Below are 24,235 nucleotides of genomic sequence, written 5' to 3'. Positions count from 1 at the left end.
TTAAAAGCCACCTAAAATTCACATTAACAAGTCACATAAAAATGGAATTAAACTAGTGGGCATAATGTGGCAGGGTATAAAGAAAAATCATGACAGAAATAAATTGACAGAAGAATGATACTATTCAAGTTTCAGTCTGTCGTGCCACCCTGACAGGAGCCTAGTATTTTAATTTCAGAGTTGTGGTTGAGTTTTTGGAGTTCATTAAAGGCCCGCATTAAGAATCTCATAAAAGTGAGGAGAAATTAGTGACCATAATGTGGCAGAGGAAATAAAGAAACAATAATGACAGAAATAAATTGACAGAAGAATGATACACTTAATGTTTCACTCTGACACCCTCTATTAATAGGGCCGCTGCAAGCTGGAACAAATGTCATTCATATTTTAGCCAAAGTATACCACTAATTAGGCCAGCTCTCTGCACTGGAATTAGATTTGAGATCTCTCACCTTTAGAGTGGAATCATTTGAATTCTAAAGGAAAGAGCTGGTGACAGAAAAAAAAACTTTCTACTTGGGCTTTTCTAATGAGATAAAATTCCCCCTTCTCTCCATTTCGCAGCTATAATTGCTGATTATGTTGTTACATAGCCGCGGCTCTCGGCTCTGTCCTCCCATCATCGTGATCTAGTCTGGCATATCAGGAAGCTTCAAACGCAGACTGGAGTGGTTTGAGTCTAATTTAGCCCTCATTTAGGCCGCAGGTACCACACAAGGTAAACACTGCATTGTTATAATTAATTACCCCTCAGGCCGCGCCAGGCCATCTCTGTTTCAGCTGACCCTTATAATAATAAGGCTTCCGGGCATATTGTATTTCTTTTGACAGATTAATTAGAAATTCAGCCGTGGCGGTACAAAGCAACTCAGTCATGAATATTTAAATGGCCTGACACAAAAAATCATGAAAGGGCTGCTGAACTACATGACGGACAGGGGATATTAGGCAAGTGACTCTAATCAATAATCTCTTGATCTCTTACATATTAATACACTGCCTGCTGTTATTAAGCTCCGTAATAAGGAAGGGGAGAGGAAGTTAGTGTAGCTCTGCTGTAGGCCTGGCCAGGCCCCCAGTGATTACGCTAACTGACTGCGAAAATGCACAGAGGAGCCGGGCCTCAGCCTCTTCAATCTAATCCAATCTTAAGGAATGGCAGCTCTGAGTAGCACCGACTGGATAATTATTGGCGCTGACAAGGTGAGGGCGTTTGCAGGCAAATGAGCTGGGAAGCAACCCTCAGTCCCCAGACCACCCAGGGCCCGGACCGCGCTGCTGCTCCGTGTCGGGCCGGCGGCCGGGGGGACCCTGCCCTGCGAGGCCGGGCCGGGGTGGCTGTCGCCGGCCGGGGCTGGTGGCCGCGCCTGCTGTCGGGGCGGCTCTGACACCGCGTCGACCAGATCGGCTCCGGTCCCTCTGCTCGCCCCTTCCAGCTCCAAGGACGCCGAGTGAATTAAGTGGCAGAGGCGGCTGAATATCATGTAAATTCATGACGGGCAGCGCGCGTCCTCCCAGCCCAGAGCGAGCCACGTGCGTGCAGCTCCGGAGGCCCCGCCCACGTGGGCCCCACCCCTGTCCCCAGGCTCCAGACCTGCCGCTGAAGCCCTGGGGGACCCAGAGTCCAGGGAACCTGGAGCTGGAGCAAGCCGCGTGGGCTCTGGGTGGGTGCCAGCTGGCAGGGCAGCTGGGGCCTTTTGGGGGGTACCCTGAACAGTGCTGTACCCCAGAGGTCCCTGGGCCGGGATGCGCAGGGATGCCAGGCCCTGTGCACCACAGGAAAGTGCAAAGCATTGTCGCAGGCCGCCAGTGCCTCGGGCTGACACTGGAAGGGAAACAACAAAATCGCCTGACACAACCTCACTTAGCCCTCGGTCCCCAGCAAGGGCCCCCGCGGACTGGGCTGCAGGGCGCCAGGAGGCACAGTTGCCACCTGAGGTCCTAGGCTGAGGCCAGGCTGTGGTCAGAGCTACTGGACAGCCAGGCTCTTCTCTCTAAAACTTGAAATGCTCTGGAAGCCCCTGGAGAGAATCACTTTTCTTTATGCTGAGGGGAACCTGAACTGGGAGGCTGTTTCATCTGGAGTCTGATACTCCCTCCCTGACATTCTGCCTCTCCCACCCAGCCTCGAGGGAGGGCTTGAAGGAGGAGGGTGATGAAGTTACTCCCCTGCCCGGGCTGGGCTACAGAGCGCAGGCCCTGCAGGGAGTCTCTCCTTGTTACAATGCGACACACAAAGCCTGTCCAGTGTCCAAGTCCCTTCATGACACAGGCCTGGGGACCCTCTGTTGGGGCTCAGCCTGGAGGTGGGGACTCAGGTTTTTTGCAAAGGCAGTGGGATCTAAAAACAGGGACTGTGCTGACCACACATTCACCTCGAAATGTTCCCTTCAACCAACCAAACTCGAGTTTTAGAGAAGGTTTTGGAGCTCAATGACCAGGGCTGAATGGGGGCCGCACTGCTTTGGCCATGCCTGGCTTTGCTGCCCCCAACATGCCATCTGTAGATGGGGACAATAATTTTAGAGACATCAGACTCGGAGCTGACCAGAGAGAGGAGGGGGGACAAGGTGGAGGAGCTGGGACAGACCCCAAGGCAGGGCACATAGAAAGGCACCTGGGAGGTGGCCTGCTGCCCACCAAGTGCCCTGGGTGCCCCTCCCAACCTGGGTCCATGCTCTTCCTGCTCCTATGGTCTGAATTGCAGGCCCTCTCCCCTCTTGAAGATGAGGTCCCTGAGGTGTGTCCTCCTTCAGCTCTCTTCCCCCAGTGCTCTCTGGGGTCAGGTGCGGGGCTGTAGCTAGGCCTTGTCTAAAGTCTCCCCACTGTCTGTAAGACCCTCATCCATTCATTCATATTTCTAAGCACCTCCTATGCACAGGTGCTGGAGAAGAGAAGCAAACCATTCTGCTTCTAGGATGGCACTGTCTGCCCAGCAGAGGACCCAACAAAGGATGCCTGGAGAGGGCCGGGAGTGGCAGCAGCAGGGGCCACCAGATGCTGCCCTGCCTCAGGCCTTCCCTGCCCAGAGGCTCCGATGGAGCATCCCCTGGCATGCTGCCATGTAGGGCCTTGCTCAGTTTGCTGTGTTTTTTCCTTTGCAGTCATTGCAGAATTATTTACTAACTAGAAAAACGCAACCACCACCAAACTACAGCAAGCCTTAGGATGGAGGACTTGGATGAATCTGATTCCTCTGCTTCCGCCTGAGAGGCCTGAGGCCAGGGTTGAGAGAACCAGCTGAGAAAGGCAGAATGAACCAGAAGGAGCAAATGGTGGGATTTTGTTGTTGGACTGGGAGGGAGGAAGCAGAAAGGGAAGAGGCGAGAGTGGAGGCTCAGACCATAGTTTCGGAAGCCTGGGTCTGAGCGATGGAAATAGACGAGAAATATGTTTAAAAGGATATTTCGTTTATCTCATATTCCATTTCCAGTGGTTTCCATCATGTCGATGTCAACCTTTCCACGTATTCCACTCCAGGAAATTCTGACTCTCCTGTGAGTGACTTTAATTTGTTTGCATTATTTTTTGTTTGTTTTTTGTTCTGTTTTGGTTTTGGTGGATAAGTAATTTTCATGTCTATGTCAACATAGCGCAAAACATTTGGGGCCTAAAGCAAACTAATGAAATTCACCAAATGCAAGAACGCCAAGCCGTTCAGGACCAGCAGGTAGCAGAAACTGGCGAACACCTTGGGGACTGGTAATCCCCGTCCTGTGATTGTGGAGAATAAACCTGTGCTGGCCCTGGGCACATGGGTGTCTTTTTCTGATTGTGGTCTCTTGTACTTGGGGTCCTTTCTGTTTCCAGTGGTGTGCGTCCCCAGGTGGCTTCCAGGCTAGTGGGGAGCTCATGCTCTGTAACTGGGGACTGGTACCACGCAGTGCAGCTCACGTGGGTTCTGATGGTGGCACCAACTCTAATCTCTCAGAAGACAGCCTACAGGGAAGGCTGAGAGCTGCCTGAGCCCCAGTGTGGCCACAGCGTGATATCTACAGGTGCGCAAGCTTTGGCTCCACAGTGGACGTCGTCTCACCGGGTCTGTTTCCCTGTCTACAGGGGGAAGGAGCATTTACCACCAAAGCTGGCCATCAGCACTAAAGGACACAACCTGTGGACAAACACCCTGAGGCGTGCAGCACGACTGCTGCTTCTCTTTGATGGAGATTCCAGCTTGTGGCCCACATCGTCATCCACACAGGCTCGTCCCTGGTGTGCTCAGGGTTACCATCGCAGCCACTCCTGGCTCCCTCTGCCCAACTCTGTTGGCTTTTAATTGGCCTCGTGTTTGGCTCTCACCTTCCTCCACTGCGTATCTGGAACCTCTGGCACAGGCTGGTACCTACTCCCCTTCCCGTGGCTCTCTGTATCTGCCTCTCCCAACAGGGTGCGGGGCGCTCATCTGGGCCTGGGTGGGCACCTCACACGGTGCTTGGCCCGTGCGCAGCTCACTGTGGGCACAGGGATTGCTGAATGCTGTCTAGGAGAAGACACCTGCCTCCTTGTCTGCATCCAGGGACTTGCAGGAACAGCCTTTCTCTGGGCTGGGGCTCAGAAAGGGAGTAGATAATTTAGAATAAAGAAAAACAATCCAAGGGTGACTGCCAAATGAAATACTCAAGTGCAAAACGTGTAAGTCTTGTCCTGCTGATGCTGCTGGTAATAATAACAATAAGATCGGTAACGACGGCAGAGATCGTTTCTGCTCTCCTCGTTGGGTTAGCAGAACGTTCGTGAAAGGCGTAGTCCTGGGAACAGATTCGTTTACCTCCCTCTGTTTATTGCCAAATCATAATGAAGTGCAAGCCAAGAAGCAAATTCATTGCAAATTGTATAAAAGATTTGGGGCCAAAATGAAGCTGTTAAAAACCACATCTGTAAAAACGGTGTAATGATTATGGGTGGGTAAAAATCTGGCAAGAATTATTCTCTTAAATAAGGCGTAAAGGAGAACAGATGTGCTGCAACAGACACATTTTTTCCTTCAGTTTCATGAATTCTGTGAAAAGAAAAAAATTGATCTGATTGATCAGATTATCCTATTTATTACAGTGCGTCCAGGGCGCCAGAAAATCCTTTTGTCTCAATTTCATCCCCTGGAAGAGGAAGGTGGGTCCAGGGAACTGGGTGAAAGTGCTTCACGGCAATGCTGGTTCTGCCAGGGAGAGAGAAAGGAGAGTCCGCCGGGAAATGAAGAAGACTTGGAGGCATCTGAAGGTCTGCAGAAGATTCAATGGTGAGAGGGAGGTGACAATGAAATCTAAGTAGAAAACCACAAACTCAGAGGAACACCAGTATTTCAGGGTCATGATGGAATGAGAAAAATGACCAAAGACAAAGACAGGCAGTTAAAGTCTGGAAATAATTACATCGAGTGAAGACAACTGAATTCCATATTACCTTGGTCAATGTCTGCAAAGGCACTTGGGGGAGGTATTTGGGTTGGATTTACTTTTTGGAGCTTAGCAACATAAATTTGTTGTCACTGTACTATTAAACGCAATGGACACATGTTGGCGAGAAGGGCCCAGCAGAGGCATGGAACTTATTAGGGGACAGCCTATGAAATAATCGCCTAAATGAGCCCACTGTGCAATTTTAATATCCCACGACAACACTCAATTGTCAGATTCAGCTAGAGTGTCCAGGATGCTACTAAAATTAAGCCAGAAATTCCTAGATTTATTCTCGTTCTTTTTTCCCCCTTCAGTTAGGAACAGGAAATGCCAGTAAGCTGTGAGAATCTAGTAAGAAATAAGAAACTGAGAAGAAAAAAGGATGACTTCACATTTTATGAGATTTCTGCCCTTAAATCTGTAACGAATGTCTTTTACCTACCCTCGATAAAGAGGCAATGTGGGATTTTAATTGGACTTTTGGCTTTTCTTCATTTGATTTAAACCAAGGTAGAATTTCAAACAATAACACTGGAACACCTGGTTAACACGTTCGATGATATGTACAGTTGTAAATTGTGGCTTTAATAGGTGCTCACTGGGGGACTTAAAAGGGTCTCATTGTTCTGTTTGGCAGATATTAAAAAAAAAATCAGGGACTACTTGGGATTTAAGAGCCACACACATGATTCCAATGCGACTCAGCTCATGAAATTTAATCACTGGACCCCACTTGTGGCAGTTTCTACAGGGGAGACCCATGGTCCCCTGATGGGCTTTTCCAGATCTCCAAAGTTATCGTCCAGCTTCAAATCTGGAGAAATCCATGAATTTCACATTCCTAAGAAAACAGGGAAGAGTTTTTACGTCTTAAGCATGAAGGTAAGGCTCTGCTGATGTGTATGTGTGGGGGTTCATAGACGCTTCTGTCGGCGTCCCCTCCATTGTGTACTGATGTGAATTTTAAAGAGAAAGGGTACATACTTGCTTTGACTGAGCAGTTCTCTTCTTTCTCTCTTTGAAAAACAAGTTTCCCCCACACGCAGGCTCCAGCCTCCTTGGGGCTGCTAGCCAGTTTTCTTTTCCACCAGCTCTTTTCCTCATCAGCAGGGGGTGGCGCTGCCTGGAAGCCTGAGTGAGGTTACCCCATATTTTAAAGTGACAGTTTTCAAAATGCCCGCGTGACTTTTGCCCTTCTCTTCCAGCTGTGGCCCCCACCCTGCTGCTGCCTCCAGACCCAACCCTCAGAGGGCACGTGTGTAAAACAAAGACGTCCGGCTCATTGCTTCCCTCTGATTGGAGCCAGGGACGAAGAGGAAACTGCCCACAGAGATGCCCCTTGCAAGGATCACCCTCCACTGCCTCCTACCCCCAGCTCTAGCCCACCCAAGGGACCTCTGTCCTGGCCCAGCCTGGGAGACCAGACCACCTTGAACTGCTCCTGGGCAGGACCTCTGATGCCTGTAGTCCAGAAGGAAACCTTAATGAGAGATGGCTAAAAAGATGGGCATGGACTGTAGAGAGGGCGGGAATGAGGAGGTGATCTCTTTCAGACTCATTATTTTAGGACAAGCCAATTAAAGCCCAGGGAACGCAGGCATGGTCTTCCGGGGGAACGCAGGGATGGCCTTCTGGGGCGGGGCTGGGGAGCAACCTCGTGCATTCTTCTCCATCCTGGTCTTATGTGCTGGGCCTCATTACCTGGGGAGAGAGGGTGCACCCTGCTCCCCAGTCCCTGGCATCCTACAGGCTGCAGGCAGTGAGGTCCAGGGATGGGTTCTGACTTCCTGGTACTTCTGGAACCTTCTCGGGACCCTCCTGTGTCTCCTAAAGAAAGGCTTGAGTCAAAAGGGAAGAGTGCCCTACTAGGCAGGGGACATTCTGATGCCAATGCCTCCCTGACCACGAAGGGACTGACGGAGAGGCCAGTGAATCTTCCCCACTACAGCTGACTGCCCTCAGTTTCTCCCCCAACCCCCAGTCCTGGGCCTCACACCCAGCCGGTCTGCATTCCTCACACACAGTGGGCCCCGTTCCTCCCACGTAGTAGGCGCCAGTCGCCTCAGGGGCAACGTGCCCAGTGGTTGCCGAATGACTCTCTTGGAGTGCTCTGCCCTGCTCCCTGTCGGGGCCTGCGTCTGTCATGTTTTTCTGGGTGAGCTTGTAGGGAAGGTCAGCAGCTCCTGTCACATCCCGCTGAGACAAGAAGTGTGGTGTGCAGGAGCAAGCAGTCGGAGGAGAAGGGCAGCTCGCTCTGTGAGAGGTATGGTCGGGGTGAAGCTGCGCACAGAAGCCCTCATTGTTGCTGGACTGACCACAAAAATGGATGTGACTTCCGTAATCCCAGCAGGGAAGGCCCCTGCACACCTGCACGGCCTCCGCTCGCAATTCCTCACCCGGGACGGCGTCTCCACTGCCCAGCGTCCTCTTCCTGGATGCCATGTCGGGGGAGACACGGAAGCTCACCGAGGTCTCGGACCTGCCTGGGCCAAGCCAAAGCCCGCCCTCCTGGGCCATTATCAGCTCTGCAGAACTTCAAACATTAAAAAATATGTATTGTGTGGTTTAGATGTTGAAATTCTTACTGTTCATCTTGTGTCTTAGATTTATCTATGAGGAGCTAAAGTTTTAATGGTGATGTCAGATGGAGAATATGTTTCCTTTTGCTTAAAGGTAGGCACAGCTTAAAGAAATGCCTTGAAAACATCAGTGCCTAATGCCACGGCCCCACCTTTTCCAACTTGGGAGGTCTCAGATAGTTTATTTGCTCCAGCTGAGCCTTAATTTCCCATCTAAAAATAGGATAATAATGGTATTTTTCACAAGGTTGGGTGAGGATTCTGCCTGATGTATCCAGAAAGGAACCTAGCACAATGCTTTCCTGTCCCAAGAGGTCAAAGAAGGTTGGATTGATGGCTTCCTCTGCCCTGGGGCACAGCTGGCAGGCTAGCAAATTGACAGCAAGGCAGCTGCAGGTATGGGAAGGATGCCCTGTCTCTTCTTCGGGAAGATGAACTTTCCAGAGTCATTATGACCTAGATTTACCCTCTGAGTATCTTTGAGGGTCTAGGGCTTCTAACTGGCCACGCATTTGCAGGCTCACTCCCTGCAAGCCCCAGATCCTGGGTGATATTGGCTACAATAAGCCATGCTCTTGGCCATAGGGTTTCCCTAACTCAAGCCTCATTGTTTTTTTCCATGAAGTTGAGCATCTGGTTGCTTGGGGACAGTCCATTTGTGAAAATTTCTGATGGACATTCTCAGTTTCTACCCAGCTGTTGGATGTGATGTTGATATTGGTCCGGCCGCTGGTCCCAGAGGGCCAGGCTCAGGGGCTGTCATCAGCAGAAGGTTTGTGAGTCAACAAGAGTCATGGGACACTTGTGGACGTTTGTGGAAAGGAGGGAGCAGCTGGAGCCAAGGCGTGTGGAGCCTCATGCAGGGAGCATTTAGGAGAACAGCCGCAAGCCCAGCTGGGATGAGCCGCAGGGTCAGAGACTCCATGATGGAGGGGTCAGGCAGGAAGTAGGGTCACATGACAGGGTGGGAAGGGGTCTCGGCCACTGAGACCTTATCTGGCAGGCAAGAGCAAGCCCATGGAGGCTTAGCGGGGAGGAGGGCTGCAGTGAGGGCTGTGGCTGGAAAGAGTGAGGAGGCCTCTCTTACAAGATGCTCACCTGGCTCCCACTGCTCTTGGCTGGGCCTGAAGGACACAGGCTGTGAGTGGGTTGGCAGGTGGCCAACTGCCCTTAAAGGAAACCAAGGACCTGCCATGGGATCTGCAGGCCAGGCCAGAGCACACCAGTGCAGGAGGTCCATTGGCCCTGTCTGTTTCCTTACAAAGAAGAGGATTTTTGCTTTCCTATGAAGGTCAGCTAGCAAAGCAATCCTCGTCCTGTCTTAGGAGAGGAACAGCTTTAGCCCCATTGCTCTAAGGGTAGGATGGGTATCTTCTTGGAGTGAGATGCCCCAATTCTGGGGGTTTAACTCAAAATTCCTTGGGGCCCACATGAAGCAAATGGGGGAAAAACCACCTTTCAGCACTAGAAAGATAAAGAATCTAAGAAGGTTCCAGTTAGACCCCTTCATGCATTTTGACCAGAACAAATCTTATGTACCATGCAGGCACCGAAGGCTTTTCCACGGCCCACACTGACAGCCAAAGGCCTTCAGAGGCCCCTGAAAATCTGTGTGTAGGTGTATGTGTATTCTCTGTGTGTGTGTGTGCACATGTGTGCATGCATGTAAGCATATATGTACACGTCTGTGTGTACATACATGAACATGCACTTGTATACGTAGGATTGTGTGGGTTCATCTTCATCTACTGTGTATACGTGTGCTTGTATGTTGTGTTGTATGTGTATGTGTGTGTGCATGCATGTGTGTGTTTAATTATTTTTCAGGTTTCATGGTTACGACCATGGAAGATTCTATGCTGAACAGTGACTCACAGTGTTCAGAGAAGACTAACAGTGACAGGACTGACAGTGACAGAGGAATAACAAAATACAGCTCGGAATGGTTTATGTCGTGTTGTTTTCATTCCTGCCTTACTTCTGTTGCACTGGGGGACATTTACTGAGGGTCTGCAGCGTCTCATTCAGGCCTCCTAACTGCCCACCGACCCTCAAATGGCTGCAGGTATCTCCAGCTGAACTGCTTCCTCCAGCCTCCTCCCCCGACACAGGCTTCCCTGTCCTCCCACCTCGCCCCTGCCCGTGGCTCAGGCAACACAGCTCTGGGTGCTGTCCATGCAGCTCTCCATCCCACACATGTCCCAGATCTGGCCCTGACATTACCTCCTGCTGCCATGAACCCAGCTCAAGTCGCCGCCACCTTCCTCCAACTCCACCGTCACTGAGTCACTAAAATGCTTCCAGTGGGTCTCTGCTTTGTCTCCTGCCAGTTTTCCCACTCTCCACCCCTCAGCTGGTGCTCTGGCACTGATGGTTTTCTGCGCATGAAGCTCCTCACTCCTGAGTCTCTGGAGGTTCTCATGGCTCTCAGAGTTCAAGTGGCCCATCACACCCTCTCGCTCCTGCTGCATCCTTCTGGCCTCACCTGCAAGACAGGGTCACCTCTGCAGCAGCTCATCACCCTTGAGTTTCTCTGGGCCCAGAATGCCTTTCTGGGAGGGAGATGAAAAGGGATGCAGCCCTGAAAAGGGATGCCTTTTCCAGGCTGCTTTCCTCAACTCTGGGCAGAGAGGTCCTCCCAGGAAACCCAGGCATCCCTGAGCTGGTGCCTAAATGATCCCTTCCTCCACAGCACTCATGGGTGCCGGACACTGCGGCGTTTTTCTGTCTGCTGTTGCATCCACCAGTACAGTTCCATGAGGGCAGGACATGCAGAGGGAAAGGCATGGTCATGTCCCTTTGCAGAGGATAAGGCAGGACCTGGCATAGTGCAGGGAGCCAGGGGACAGTCAGTGAATGGACATGTGAGGGCACGAGACCTCCCGAAAGGTAGGCAGTGTTAGCTCATCTATGGAAAAGGTCACTGAGGCTTGTGGGGGTCAGTGTCTTGCCTGTGGCCATGCAGCTTCCATGCGGCAGAGCCTGGTTATCATCAGTTCCTCTACAAATCCAGTGGTCTATGTGACAGTGCAATGCACCATGTGAGCACAGGTTGTTCTTCCTGCTGGTGGCATTCAACTCACAGGACAGGAAGTCCGTTGACTTCAGAAGCTGTGCAAGTTATTCCTTCCAGCAGGGACTGCTTGTCCGGCAGGGCCTCCAGGCCACCCCAGCTGCGCCCCCATCTTTCTGAATTGTCATATACTTATTTCAAACCAAGTTGTCAATCTGCATAAGACTAAAAATCATGCCACTTTCTGTGCAATTCAGCAATGGCTTCCGTCTCTATCAACCCTACAGCTATTTCCATGCAAACATTTCGGAAAAAAGCACTTCACTTCACCTGCCTTGTTTTGATACTCTGTTTTCCCTTGTAGCAAAAGAGTTACTTTTAGACCTGCAAGGAAAATCTGCAATTTCCCCAACACGGCAAAACTGGGCAGTTGAAAGAGGATGGCCCCGAGGTGCTGTTCTTGGTGCAGCTGCTCTGGAGCTGAGCGAAGTGCCTTTGCCGGATTCCCTTCAAGGCAGTTAATGAATTACAACCGCATCATTACCTCTACATGTTGGTTTTAAACACATATTTATTCTTCTCTGGCTCCACCGTTCCACTCTGGAGTGAACCCGGGGCTGCTGAGCAGTACACTTTCTCCTCAGATTCCTTTCCTTCCGCTTCGTCATCTTCTCCTTCTTCCTCTTCCCCATTCCTTCTTCATCTCCTCTTTTTCACCCTCTCCTCTTTCTCCTCCTTCTCCTTCTCCTTCTCTTATTTCTCTCTCTCTCTTTCTACTCTTTTTTCTCTCTCTTTCTACTATTTTTCTCTCTTTTGAATCCTTCATTTTAATGAGCTACACCTTCTCCCCCGGGACAGGGTAACTACTCTAAAAATCCTAACGGGCACAGATGGATTCTTTAGTGTTAGAATCTGGCAGAGATTCCAATAAGAGCTTAGGTACCACCTTGCCAATTTCTTTTTTTTTTTTCTTTTCCGACTCCTCCTAGGTGGGCAGGGATTGAAGGGAAGAAGGTATGATACCCTCATGCACCCGTCTTCCTCTCTGTCCTCATTCCGGCTTTCTATTCCGTGGGTGCAAAAGGAAGCAGGATGCGCCTGAATTACTGTACAGTACAAGGGAATTTAATTAAGAATATACACATTAGAATTTCAGTGGGATTGCCTATTTAATGTTACTTTATTAAGCCTTCTATCAAAACCCTTTTTTATGTATATCAGTTGATATACAATTAATCTGTTCTCTTGTGAGAAAAAAAAATAGCACCTGAGGTGAATGAAAAGTGTCAGATGAGAATAATTATAAGCAGCTGTTCACTTGGAGCACCTCTGGCCTACATGGGGGATGCTGTGAGCTACCACTCCTCGCAACAGCCCACCTCATTAGACTTGACCTTCCCAGCTGGGGATTTCATTTGTGTTTTTTTTAATGGGTTTGTATATGGCAAATCACAACACCTTATGAAGATGGAGTCTTTGTAGCTCTAACAAAAGGGAGCATGCAAGTTTACAAAAAAGCCACAGCTCCCACCGACTGGCAGGGTACCAGCCATAATGCAGGTAACTTTTCAGCCACTGGCTGGGGCAAGGCATACCACCCCGATGCCTTAGCTGAGATAAATGCGTTTCCTTGGCTTTGAAGCGCCTCTGGTCCGCGCAGCCACCAGCAGTACAAAAGTAATTGTGAGTCCTGATCGCGCTTTGGAGCCTGATGACAGCCCACTTAAAGCCTGATCTCCAAACCCACAGAAGCCTCAATTTCCAGCAACAGCGCATCTCCACGCATGGTGTCTTTCCGGAGACAGCCCAGGACGAGCTGGCGGCGATCGCAGATCAGACGCCAGCAGAGGCACAGATGATAGATACAGAGGTGGGGGGAAGTCTCCGGAAAAACATCTCAGGTTTTCTTTTTTCCTTTCCATTTATGTTTGTAATAAACTCACTCTCATACAATTAGCCTCAATTGTTTTTATATCTTCGGAGGCAATAATACAGGCAGCCTGGGGAATACAGTAGTAATCCGTATACCTGTGTTCATTTACCCAAATCACTATGGTTACAGCCAGGGCAAACTGTTTACGGTGAGAATCCGAGAGCCTCTTTCCAGCTACTAATGACCTTTCTGTTCCTCCAATAACATCAACAAACCAGGGAGGCTGCCCACGCCATTAAAGCCAATTGCCTCTCCAGTTACTGAGGGACTTGAGCGTTTCCTCATTTATTTTCTCTCATCTGATGTAACTCACATGCCACTTTCTTGTCTTTAAAGAAGGGGAAAAACTGTGGATTATTGATTTGCTTCTGAACAGAAGACCAACCTAAAAGCCCCGATGAATTGTCACTCATTATTGAAATTACTGAACACTAATTAAACTGGCAGCTCAAATCCCAGCAGGCCACACTCATCTGAAGCTGAAATTCAGACACTTGGGCAGTGGAAGAGAGAGCGTGCTAGCAACCACCGGGATTGAAATAAGCTTTGCATTAATTTTTGCTTCTTAAAGGTACACAGCCCTGTTTGCGGTGGCCCAGCCGGCCACGGCACACACAAGGGGAAACAGGCAAAGCCCCTGTCTGGTTCTTTGCAGGAATCGGTGGTTCAGATCCCTTGTACAATTTCTCAGTGAGACTCAGCCCTGTGCCCTTAGTGAAATCACAGTGCAGGCTGAGATGCCTGCTGTGAGAGAGGCGGGAGCAGCTGGCTGACAGGAGGAAGGCTGACCCTTCGGATGGCTGCTCAAGGGGAAACTGAGGCAGGCTGGCTGGAGATTGGCCACGCAGGCTTCCCTGGAAATGACCAAGGCCAAACAGCCTTTCCAATTCATCAAGTCTGATTTACTTTCTAAAATATGCCTTGGCCTATTTTCATGGCTGCACAAACTCCACATAAATTATGCATGATTGTGGTTAATCCACCTCCTTGGGCTCTGCCTAAGTAGTAGCCCCTCATTTGCTCAGCTTCAAAGGGGGCTGGTGGAGGGGAAGGGACTGGTCCAAGGCTGGAGTTGAGAGTGAATCTTCTGCAGTCACAGGAAAAAGCAGAGCAAACCAGGCCTTAAAAAGGCCCCCGTCCTGAGTCAAGGCATGTATGAAGACAAGATGGTGGATGGTGATCTCTTGGCCAGGCACCTTTAGACAAGGCTTCCTTGTCTGGCTATTCCTTTCTTTTTAAAGAGGTGTTTTTAAAAGCAGAGATTTACAAAGTTTATAGCCGCTTCCTCTGTAAAGGTCCAAACTGGAAACAACCCGACTGTTCATTGACAGGTGACTGGATAAGCAAATGGTGGCACATCCATGCAAGGGACTAGCACTCAGCAATGAAAAGGAATGGGCCATTGACGCACACAGAGAGCCGTTGTTCTCTTTTAAAACGGGGTGTCTGGGACCATCACTTACACTGTCCTAGTCAGACTGCTTTCCTCCAACCTCAGGAAAGAATGCACATTTTTAAAAAGGCTAAGATGGACCACCCTGGCCAATATGGCGAAACCCCTAAAAATACAAAAATAAGCCGAGCATGGTGGCTCACACCTGTAGTCCCAGCTACTTGGGAGGCTGAGACAGGAGAATTGCTTGAACTTGGGAGGCGGTGGTCGCAGTGAGCCAAGATTGTGCCACTGCATTTCAGCCTGGGTGACAAAGCAAGACTCTGTCTCAAAAAAAAAAAAAAAAAAGTCTAAGAGAATGGAGATGGAAAGGAAGAAGGAGCGTTGGAGCCAGAGCTTGTTGAGAGAGGTTCCCGGGGTTGGGGGGTACACAGGTCCTGGAGGGTCCTTGACAGGCCGTGTCATGTGGAGGAGACACCACAAGCCATGCATCATATTAAAACCGGGTCCTGCTTTGGAAGTTTTAAACTGTTAGACTTCCTGAGTCTTTGTCAAAAGCTGACTCGAATTTCACTCCCTGTCGTTCTCATGGAATTCGCAGGGGTTGATAGCCATGCTGAGGATGCAGCTCAGCCTTGTGGCTGACCCTCAGCCCAGGAGCTCCAGATGGGCATTTCCTGTTTCCAGGAGGAGCTGCACTCACGGGGGACTGGCCGCAGGCATCCTGGTGCTTCCCTTTCTCAGACAGTAATGAACAATGCAATGGCAAAGCTCCGCAGAACCCCAGAAGGAACTCTGCTCCCTGCTGTGGAAAAAGGCTATGGTATGCCGGGGTTTCGTGCCTATGAGAGCCAGCTCCTGGACTGCACAGATGTCAGGCCGTGGGAGGCTTGTCTATTCCGAGAGACTGGGCACAAGAGTGTGGGGACTTCAGGCCTGGGCCCTGGAGGGCCACAGCTGTCGACTGTGGGGACTTTACTTAAACTCTTCTTCCTCGTCATCCTCATCTCTACATTTCTGGTAATAATGTTACCCTAAGGGGTAAATGAAACCAACTATCTGAAACTGATGGCAAGGTGCCTGGCACATGGTAAATGCTTAATAAAACTTGTGGTTCCCTGAACCTCAGCCCTGGGACTTTTGTCTGCTGCTAGGAAGCCTTGTGTCAATTACACACACCTTCTGCTCAGTGGCCTGGCGGTGCCCACTCTATGCTGCTCATCCAGGATCGTGGTATTCCTTCAATTCTGCACAGGCCACACACGCTTCCTGCTCGTGAGCGAGGGGGTACTTGGCCTTCTCTTATCTTCTCAGCCTCCTTCCACACATTTAGTTACTTAGTTGTTTTTTCATCATCTTATTGGGGGTATGATAGCAAATACGACATGTCTTTCTTTTTGAGACATCCCAGCTTTGTGCCTTCCATTAGTTTTTAGTGTTAACCCAATGAGAATTCTCATTCATTCATTCTCCCTCTGATCCCATCACTTGAGGTAGCTTACAAAATTGCATCCTCAGGATAGTGGCAATGACAGCCCATGTTTACTGAGCCTCACCAGTGCCCCGTGTGCCTTTCTAAACTGAATGGTGTGCACGCACACACTCACACATCCAGATATGCACACATGTGCACACACACAGGCAGCATGCACATGCAGACACATGCTCAAACACATGCATGCAGACACACAACTCATTTAATCCTAACACACAGGTGCTATTAATTATTGGAGTTTTACAGACATAAGCCACAAAGACGTGAAGTGCCGTGCTCAAGGTCACACAACCAGTAATCAGGGGGGCAAAACAAACAAGTTCAAGGCATTAGATCAAAGGGGAAATGAAGTTAGAATAGCAAAATGGCCAAGTGAATGTAGGGTCATTGGATGCTCTTATGTCTTTCACAGCCACTAGAGCTAGCTCTAAATAATGACCTGATTTTCCCAGTAGCCAAAACAATGAGGAGAATGTGGTCAGTTCCAAGATTCATCTTGATCACAAAATACAAGGACACTGCTTGCTTGGGAGCAGGGTAGGTTTTAGTATAACGAATGCTGGAAGCCCCACATCCATACTGACATTAGCGTTCACACTGATGCCCTCATAAGGCAGTTTGGACTTAATAGGTATCTCAAAGCTAAAGAATGAGCAAAGCAGAGATCATACTTAATTATACTCCGTGTCATTTCTCTTTTTAAAAGAATAATTGTATCTTTCAAGTCAGATACTTTGTCTTCACACCCACGATTATCTCCAGGTTGCTGTAGTATTTTATATGCATCTTCCACAAAGGGTATCTCAAAGTGTGTCACGTTGCTGCTTGTTCACTCAATCTAAGGGTATTTTGTCATATTTTTTCTTTACTGGGTGAAGAGTAATACTTTTATTTCTAAAAGCTTAATGCTAAACTTTAAAGTTTAAACTTACCTATTTTAGGAAATACTAAATTTGATAAGCAAGAGCTTTAGCACACTGATTCCATTCCAAACCTTCTCCCAGCTCCTTTGTTATTGCCTGGAAGTTTATCACAGGCTTATAGATAGACACTGTCTTAGCATAGGCTACCATCACAAGATACCACGGTCCGGGAGGCATAAACACTACGCATTTCTTTTCTCAAGGCTCTGGAGGCTGGGAGTCCCAGGTCAAGGTCTCGGAGGGTCAGTTTCTGGTGAGGGTCTCTTCCTGGCTTATAGGAGGCCACCACCCACCTCACCGCCTGACGGTGATGTCCTCACAGGCTTTTTCTCAGTGTGTGACATGAAGGGTGAGAGGGAGTGAGAGCAAACTCTCTGGTGTCTCCTTATAAGGACAATGGTCCTATGGGTCCCATGCCTGTGACCTCATTTAAGCTTCATTTCTTCCTTAGCCATTTTGCCACCAAATATGGTCACTCTAGAGGCTAGGGCTTCAACACATACATTTTAGGGAAGAAAATGTTTAATCCAAAATATATGCCAGGAAGTTAATATTTTTATTATTGTTTCATTATTGGTCTTTTTAAATGTCTACTTAAAAAATTTTCCAAAATATAGTATTTACGTGTTATTTAGTTTTTGGTGTTCATCATTTATTCCTGAATTTTGGTACTTAACATCTTTTTATTCCTTGCTACAGTGCATTCCCTAAGTAATTTTTAGCAGGGGTCAGACTTTCGGATTCGCTTTCTTTCTGAAAATGTCACCATTTAACTGCATTCTCCCATAGCAACTTGAATGGATGTCGATTTTCAGGCTCACAGTAAGTTGTCTTCCGCATCTTGAAGCTGCTGTTTCATTGTGTCCTGGTCTCTGTTGAAGCCAATGGGAAGTCTGCATCCACCTGGCTGTGGTTACTTTGTAGCCCATCTTTGCTTTCCCTGCAACCGCCTCTGGATCTTCCTCTTTATCCTTGGGGTTCTGCAGTTACATGGTGACATGTCTAGGCGTGGGCTCCTTTTTACTGATTCTATAGGCATTTGATTGAATTTTTATATTTAACTCATTCAGTGCTTTGGTTCTAGAAAATTCTTAATAATCATCAGTTTGAACATTGCCTCGCCAGCATGTATCTGTGTTCTCTCTGAGCCTCACGGAGGCTGTGCGCTGCATCCTCTCGATTCTCCTCCTCCCTCCTTTCCTGCTTTCATCTCTTTTTGTCTCAGACTTTCTCTGCTGCGGTTCATGTCACTTTTCAGATCTTTTCGCTAATGAGCTGTTTTTCATCAGTGATTCACGAACTATTTAGTCATCTATTGAGTTTTTTATAACTATATAATTTTCACAATTTCTAGTTGGTTTCATTTTTGTAGCTGTGTCTTCTTGTTGTAGAAGCACCTCATCTTCTCTTGTTATTGTTTCATACATAACTGGTCTATCTTTTATCTTGTGGGGGCTTTAATGGCTGAGCTGCTTCAAGATCCTTTTCAGTTAGTTCTATGGTCTCTTGTTTGTTGAGTGTTGATTCATTCACAACTCTGGACTTACACTCGTGTGATTATGATTGACAAGTCATCTTCCATGAGATGCTTTACCTCTGAACCCTGAGTTATGGCGGCACCCCTGTGTGATGAGTTGGGCTCCTCTTTTTCCCACCTCCTGCCCTCTTGCTCCACGTGCTCATTGCAGCCATTGCTGACACACTCGGCTGTGGCAGGTGTACCTGACAGCCCCGTCCTCAGTGGCTGAGGCACCTCTGACTTTCTGCTGCCACTGCAGGGGGCACCTTGCAGAATCTCTCCTACCCTGTCCAACACAAGTGCCAACCAGGAAGTGTGAAGGAATTGGCATGCCAGGGGACACATCCTGATTGACCCAGGATGGGATCCAGTAGATAAATATTGCCTTCTTTTTTACCACCGCACATTCTAAGACCCATTCTACGTGGCCCTCTCAGTAGGATTTGACTTTTTGTCATCCCTGGATGAAGAGTTTTGACTTTTTTTTTTTTTCCTCTGCTGGACATGAGAGAGGAAACTGGGCCTCAATGGAAGGAGAGTAGAGACAAAATGTCTGTGGTTTATTGGCAGGGGCCCCTGGAAAGCCACCCAATTTCCGAGTCTTTTCTCTAAATTGGAAATTGCCAAAATGTCTACCTCCCAAGGAGCTTGGGAACCAAGAGTGATGGGTATTTAGAAGGAATTTGCAAACTATGAAGTCTAAACTCAGTGTCATTAGTAGCTGATGATCGAGGGGAAATCAGAACCACAATTCCTTGTCCACTTAAAAAAGGCTGGAAGAGTTTTCTGCCACTTGGAAGCTGCTTTTCCAATAAACGATTCTCAGCGGCTGTGAGTGGATTAGATCCCAGGACTGAGCCCTTGTTGCTCACGGTAGGGGAAGCACAATGACACATACTGGGATGGGCTTCCAGTTGGGTAACCTGAGCTCTGCCAGCAGCTTCCTGACCTTCCCAAGCAGATCACCTGGAAGGAGGCGGAGCAAGGGCTGTGGCCATGTGTAGCCACCTATTCCTATTCAGACTTCCCTCAGCTCTGGGTCTGGAAGTTGTCTGCATGTCCTGAAATCCTGGCCTTCTGTTCTGAACTGGTCTAAAACACAAGGTGGGGAAAATCTGACCCACTCACAGCCTCTCAGAACAGTTTATTGGGAAGGCAGCTTCCAAGAGGCAGAAAACCCTTCTAGCCTTCATTGTGGTTCTGATTTCCCCTTGATTTTCCGCTATTAATGACACTCAGATTAGACTTTATAGTTTACAAATTCCTTCTACATACCCATTATTCTTTATGCTCTCAAGCCCCCTGCAGGTAGACATTTTGGCAATTTCTAATTTAGAGAAAAGCCTCAGAAGTTTGGTGCCTTTCCCGGGGGCCCTTGCCAATAAACCAGAGACATTGTGTCTCTACTCCCTCCTTCCCATGAGGCCACCTTCCTCTCTCATCTCCAACAAAAAAAATATCAAAACTCTTTGTCCAGGGGTTACAAAAAGTCAAAACTCTACCAGGGCCGGGGTATGGCTCAGGCCCTTCCCACAGGGAACATGCGGTCTGGTTAGAGAGGAAGAACTCCTGAGTGTCGGAGGGGGATTGCAGGGCTCTACTAAGTGAAAGGCAATTGCATCTGACCACCTCTGTTGCTAGAGAGACATCAGGATGTACGGTGGCTCATGGCGCAAAAGGCCTTGGAAAGCGCTGATGGACTGCATTTGGGGGCTGGTTTCTGCAGGTCCCGAGGTGCTTCAAGGGATTTTAAGTTCTTGTCTTCCTTTCCTTCTGAAATGAGAGAGGCTGTGTGAGAACAAGCTCATTAAATAGGAGGGCATGACTGTAGGCCAGGCCGCGATGTTAGCTAAGCAGAGACAGGCACACGATTGACCCAGAAAGAGATTTTTAAAGATAGAGTTTAAGAATTCAGATAAAGTGCAGCTCCGGCAGCCGTTCTCAACAGCGTCAACAGGAGCCTGGAGAGGCGGTTATTTAAGCACTTGAGAGAGACTAAAGGCTTAAGTCTAATCTCTGTGCTGTGCTCAGACTCCCAGCCCACTCCGCTCTGCAGAGGAGCCCAGGGCCCTGGGCATTGGCTGAGGCACAAAGGACGCCATCCAGGTCGTCAGCCTGGGGGTGCATGGGTGTTCAGCTGTGGCCGGGACCCTGCCCAGCCTCCTGCTAGCTTGGTGGCCCAGTGTGGGGGTTGTACCCTCCTTGGAGTGGGACATGGTCACTGAAAGGCTCTTTGGAGACAGATAGCTTACTTCCAGCCCAGGTGTCAGAGCCGGGCACTGTGTGCAGTCTCCTTCTTCCAGGACTGGTACTGGGTGAGATTTTAAAAAACCAAACCCAGAGCAGCAGTTATGTTTGAGTTTGAGCCCAAAGTCCATTGAATGGCATCTCCATTTTCTGAAGCACCTGATGGCTGCTCTTTAATGCGAGAGCAAAAGGGAGCCTTGAAAGGCAGCAAGGGAAGGAGTGAACAGGCTTTCAGAGAAAGAATTGGCAGGACTTTCTGGGGAAATGAGAGGAAATAAAAGATTCTTATGGGTCCCAGGAGACCTGAAGATTATAAAAAGCAGCACTCAAATGTTCCCAGGGCTCTTTAGTGAGGGGGCACCCTGACCCCACTGATGCTAGAGAAAGGAACATCTAGAGGCTGGGCAATCACTGCTGTTGTTGAATTCTGAAAGGGAGGACGCTTCTCCATGCATCTGCCACCCCCGCTGTAGAGTTTCCAACCTTCTTCCAGAGAAGGTTGATGGGGAATATTCAGGGGGTGTCTGGAGCCCAAGTAAGACATGCACACAGGCCCCGGCGAGGCCACGACCAATGCCTCCACCTCCAGGAGAGGCTGGGGCTTGGCGTAGCCGGGCAACCAGCTCAGAGTTCTGCAGGCCGGGGCAGGGCTGTGTGCAGTGTCCAGCTAGCTGTCCCTCTACATCCTAAGAGTGGTCTGTGATCTATCACCTTCAAGTCATTCTCCAGCAAATTCGAATTTCTGCTTTAATTTCTAGCTGCTCTCATCCTGATTCTCATTAGTCAGGGCAGAATTTGGAACTAGGGAACTGTTTTTTCTACAAAACTGCACATATATAGAAACTCTCTTGGCACAATCCTCTGGAAGTGTTGAGACAATGGGCCTGCAGATGGGGACTTTGAAAGCCATGCTTTCTAAGACACGGGCAGATGGAGATTTTAAAGGAAGCTGGGCTACCTAGAACCTAGGTGGATGCATGGCCTGTTCATCAGTATGAACAGGGCTCCAGTGCCCTGGATGCTGCCTCCCAGAAGACCTGTGCTGGACTCTGTCATGAAAGTCAGCTGGGAGGCCTTATCACCTGCCAAGAGTCCCTTGAGGAGTCAGGACTTTCCATGGGGCAGATTTGGAGCCGGACCTCTGAGAACTCCTATGCTGGTATTTTACTTCCACCGGTGTCATTATCAGATAGAAGCCCCTGCCTTTCCTGGACAGCTGAGCAGGACCAGGCCTGCAGGGTCTGAGTCTGAGCTCTTCTTTGAGTATATCCGAAAGGTGGAACCAGGTTTCTGCACCTTGCAGGTCCGTGCTGAGGAAGTCCAAGGATGAGCCAGGAAACGAAGGGCTGACCACGGATGCTCTCTGGCTGAAAGATGACGTGAGCCACCTATGTGATTTTGTGTATTCTTAGTAGCCACAGTGCAGAAACAGAAAAGAAACAGGTGAAATTATTTTTATATTTTGTTGACTCCAATATATACCAAATACTATCATGTCAACATGCAATCAATATAAAAATTATTAATGAGACATTTTCATTGTTTTTGCATGAAGTCTTTGGAACCTGGTGTTCATCCTACACTTAGTGAATCCACTCATCAAGCCTCAGTCAGCACGCTGCAGCCGCCTGTTGCTGGGAGCCTTGTCCTGGGCTGGGCGGGTCTGGAGGATGCGGTTGCTGCGAAGATCTGCCCCTGCTGGCGTTTTCCCAAGGAAGTGCCTCGGACCCGGACCTCCCCGATGGTCTTGCGCAGAGGCAGGGTCCGGCCGAATGCACTGGGGAAGACACAGACCCTGCCATCAATCCATGGTGCTCACTGACGTGTCCCAGACTCGGGGAACCCCCCCAGAAAGACCTCTAAATGTTTATCCTTTGGGTGTAGCCAAATGCTTTCTGAGTGTATTAGGCCTTGAAACACCTGCTGATATTGCAGAGCGAATGCTCTAGAACACACTGTTTGAGGGGAGAAAGGGCAGGAGAACTCTCAGGGAACACGTGGTTGTTACATCTTCAGCTACTGGAGCCCATTCTAACAACAGAGCCCTGACTTATTCGCTTGTTCCCCCAGTGTGAACTGGGCATTCCTAGGGGCCAGGCACTGCCTGACGTGTGGGCACACCGCAGTTGGTGTCTCAAAGCCCCTGCCTTCAGGGAGCGTTGGGCCAGGGAGACAGGCAGCCAGGGGCATGGAGATGACTGGAGACCGTGATGGGGGCTGGTGTGGGGGCAGCTCATCTACACGTGGGAGAGATTGGGTGCTGTAGTTGATCTGGCTGAGGTCAACAGGTCCATCCCGGCCACTGAGGGAGCAAGTAGTCCCCAGACCAGCGTGACATCCAGTAGATGAGTTCTAAGAGCTGGGACCCATCATGGGCCATTGGCAGGGTGCCTTTGAATGGTTTTAATTTTTTTTAACATATGTGCATTTAGGAGGAGCGTGGGAGCGCGCGCTTGCTCTCCACACTCCTCTGCCTTCTCGAGGCCTCTGCGTCTGTGTCTCCTAGTTGGGAGAGCAGAGCCGAGGGGGAGGAGCCGGAGGATCCCCCATGTGCTTGTCCTGACTGTTAGGAATGTGCTGGAGCCTTCTGTGCGTTGGGCTTCCATCGCCGCTCCTGTCATGGAACCCTGCCCTAAGGGTACTCCTCCAGGTTAGTGTGAGAAGAGAGAGAGTAGAGGGTGAGAGAGAAGAGAAAGGGGGAGGAGAGGGAGAGAGAGAGAGAGGGAGAGAGAGAGAAGCAGCTTCTCCAGAGCCATTTCTACCTTCAGAACTGAAGGAAAAATGCTCTGCCAATATAATGCCAAGTATACACTTTTAAAGTACCTTACGTATGTATTTATCTGAAAAGCAATAACATCTCACTAAAATGCCCATTTAAACATGCACTTTTTCTGATCTGTTGAGACTAGAACATGTGATTCGAAGAAGCACAGATTTGCCCCAGAATCTGGGCAAATCCAAAATGCTGTGAGTTCTGAACAGGCTCCTTCCCCCTGAGGACACAGAAGCTCTGGGTGGAGGCCTGGCGCGTAGTGAGCACGCCTGTGTGTGTTGTTGTGGCTTCCAAACTAAAGTCCTAGGTTTCTTTGCAAAATAAAAGGAAGCAAAGCCACGTTGCCACGTTGCAGAGGAGCGTGGGCAGAGGCCTCTGTGTCCTGGAGAGATTGCCGGAGGATTGCTGCTGCTGTGGGTCTGTGTGGACATGCACAGCCTGAAAATTCTGGGTGAATATGCCTCAATTCTGCTGTTCCTGTCTAGACAAGGCCACAACACACTGTGCTGCTTCTTTCAAAACATATTAGAAAAGCAGGAGCCAGGAACAGTGCCTGATGCAACCTCCTGGAAGAAACATGTCTTTCTCAGAAGGTTCTACCATCACCATGTCCTAGACACAGGTCCCGTGGGATGTCTTTGTACTCTTGAGGGAACGCCGTTGAACCAGGGCCTGAGCTTGGGTGCAGGATGGATTTTAAACTGCACATCCTAGTGCCAACACGCCAAGTGAGCCCTTGGAAGTACCGTATCCTGGGCCAGCTCCCTGCCTCTGGGCAGAGTGGTATGGAGGCTAAGCCGGGGTGGATGGAACTGCCTCCACAGGTCTGGGTGACTTGTTTCTTTTCCTAGCCCCTAGGCTGGGCTCCAGAGCTAGCTCTGGGCTTTCCTTGCCCTGGAGTGCAGGGTGCACTGGCCCTTCCCAGGCTGAGAGTCCACTGGCCGGGCACCCGCTGCAGGGCGGG

This window comes from Aotus nancymaae, unplaced genomic scaffold (genome assembly GCF_030222135.1).
Source record: "Aotus nancymaae isolate 86718 unplaced genomic scaffold, 86718_ANA_hifiasm-v0.15.2.pri h1tg000010l, whole genome shotgun sequence".
NCBI lineage: Eukaryota > Metazoa > Chordata > Mammalia > Primates > Aotidae > Aotus > Aotus nancymaae.
The sequence above is the reverse complement of the archived record's forward strand: the minus strand, read 5'-3'. Positions refer to the sequence as shown.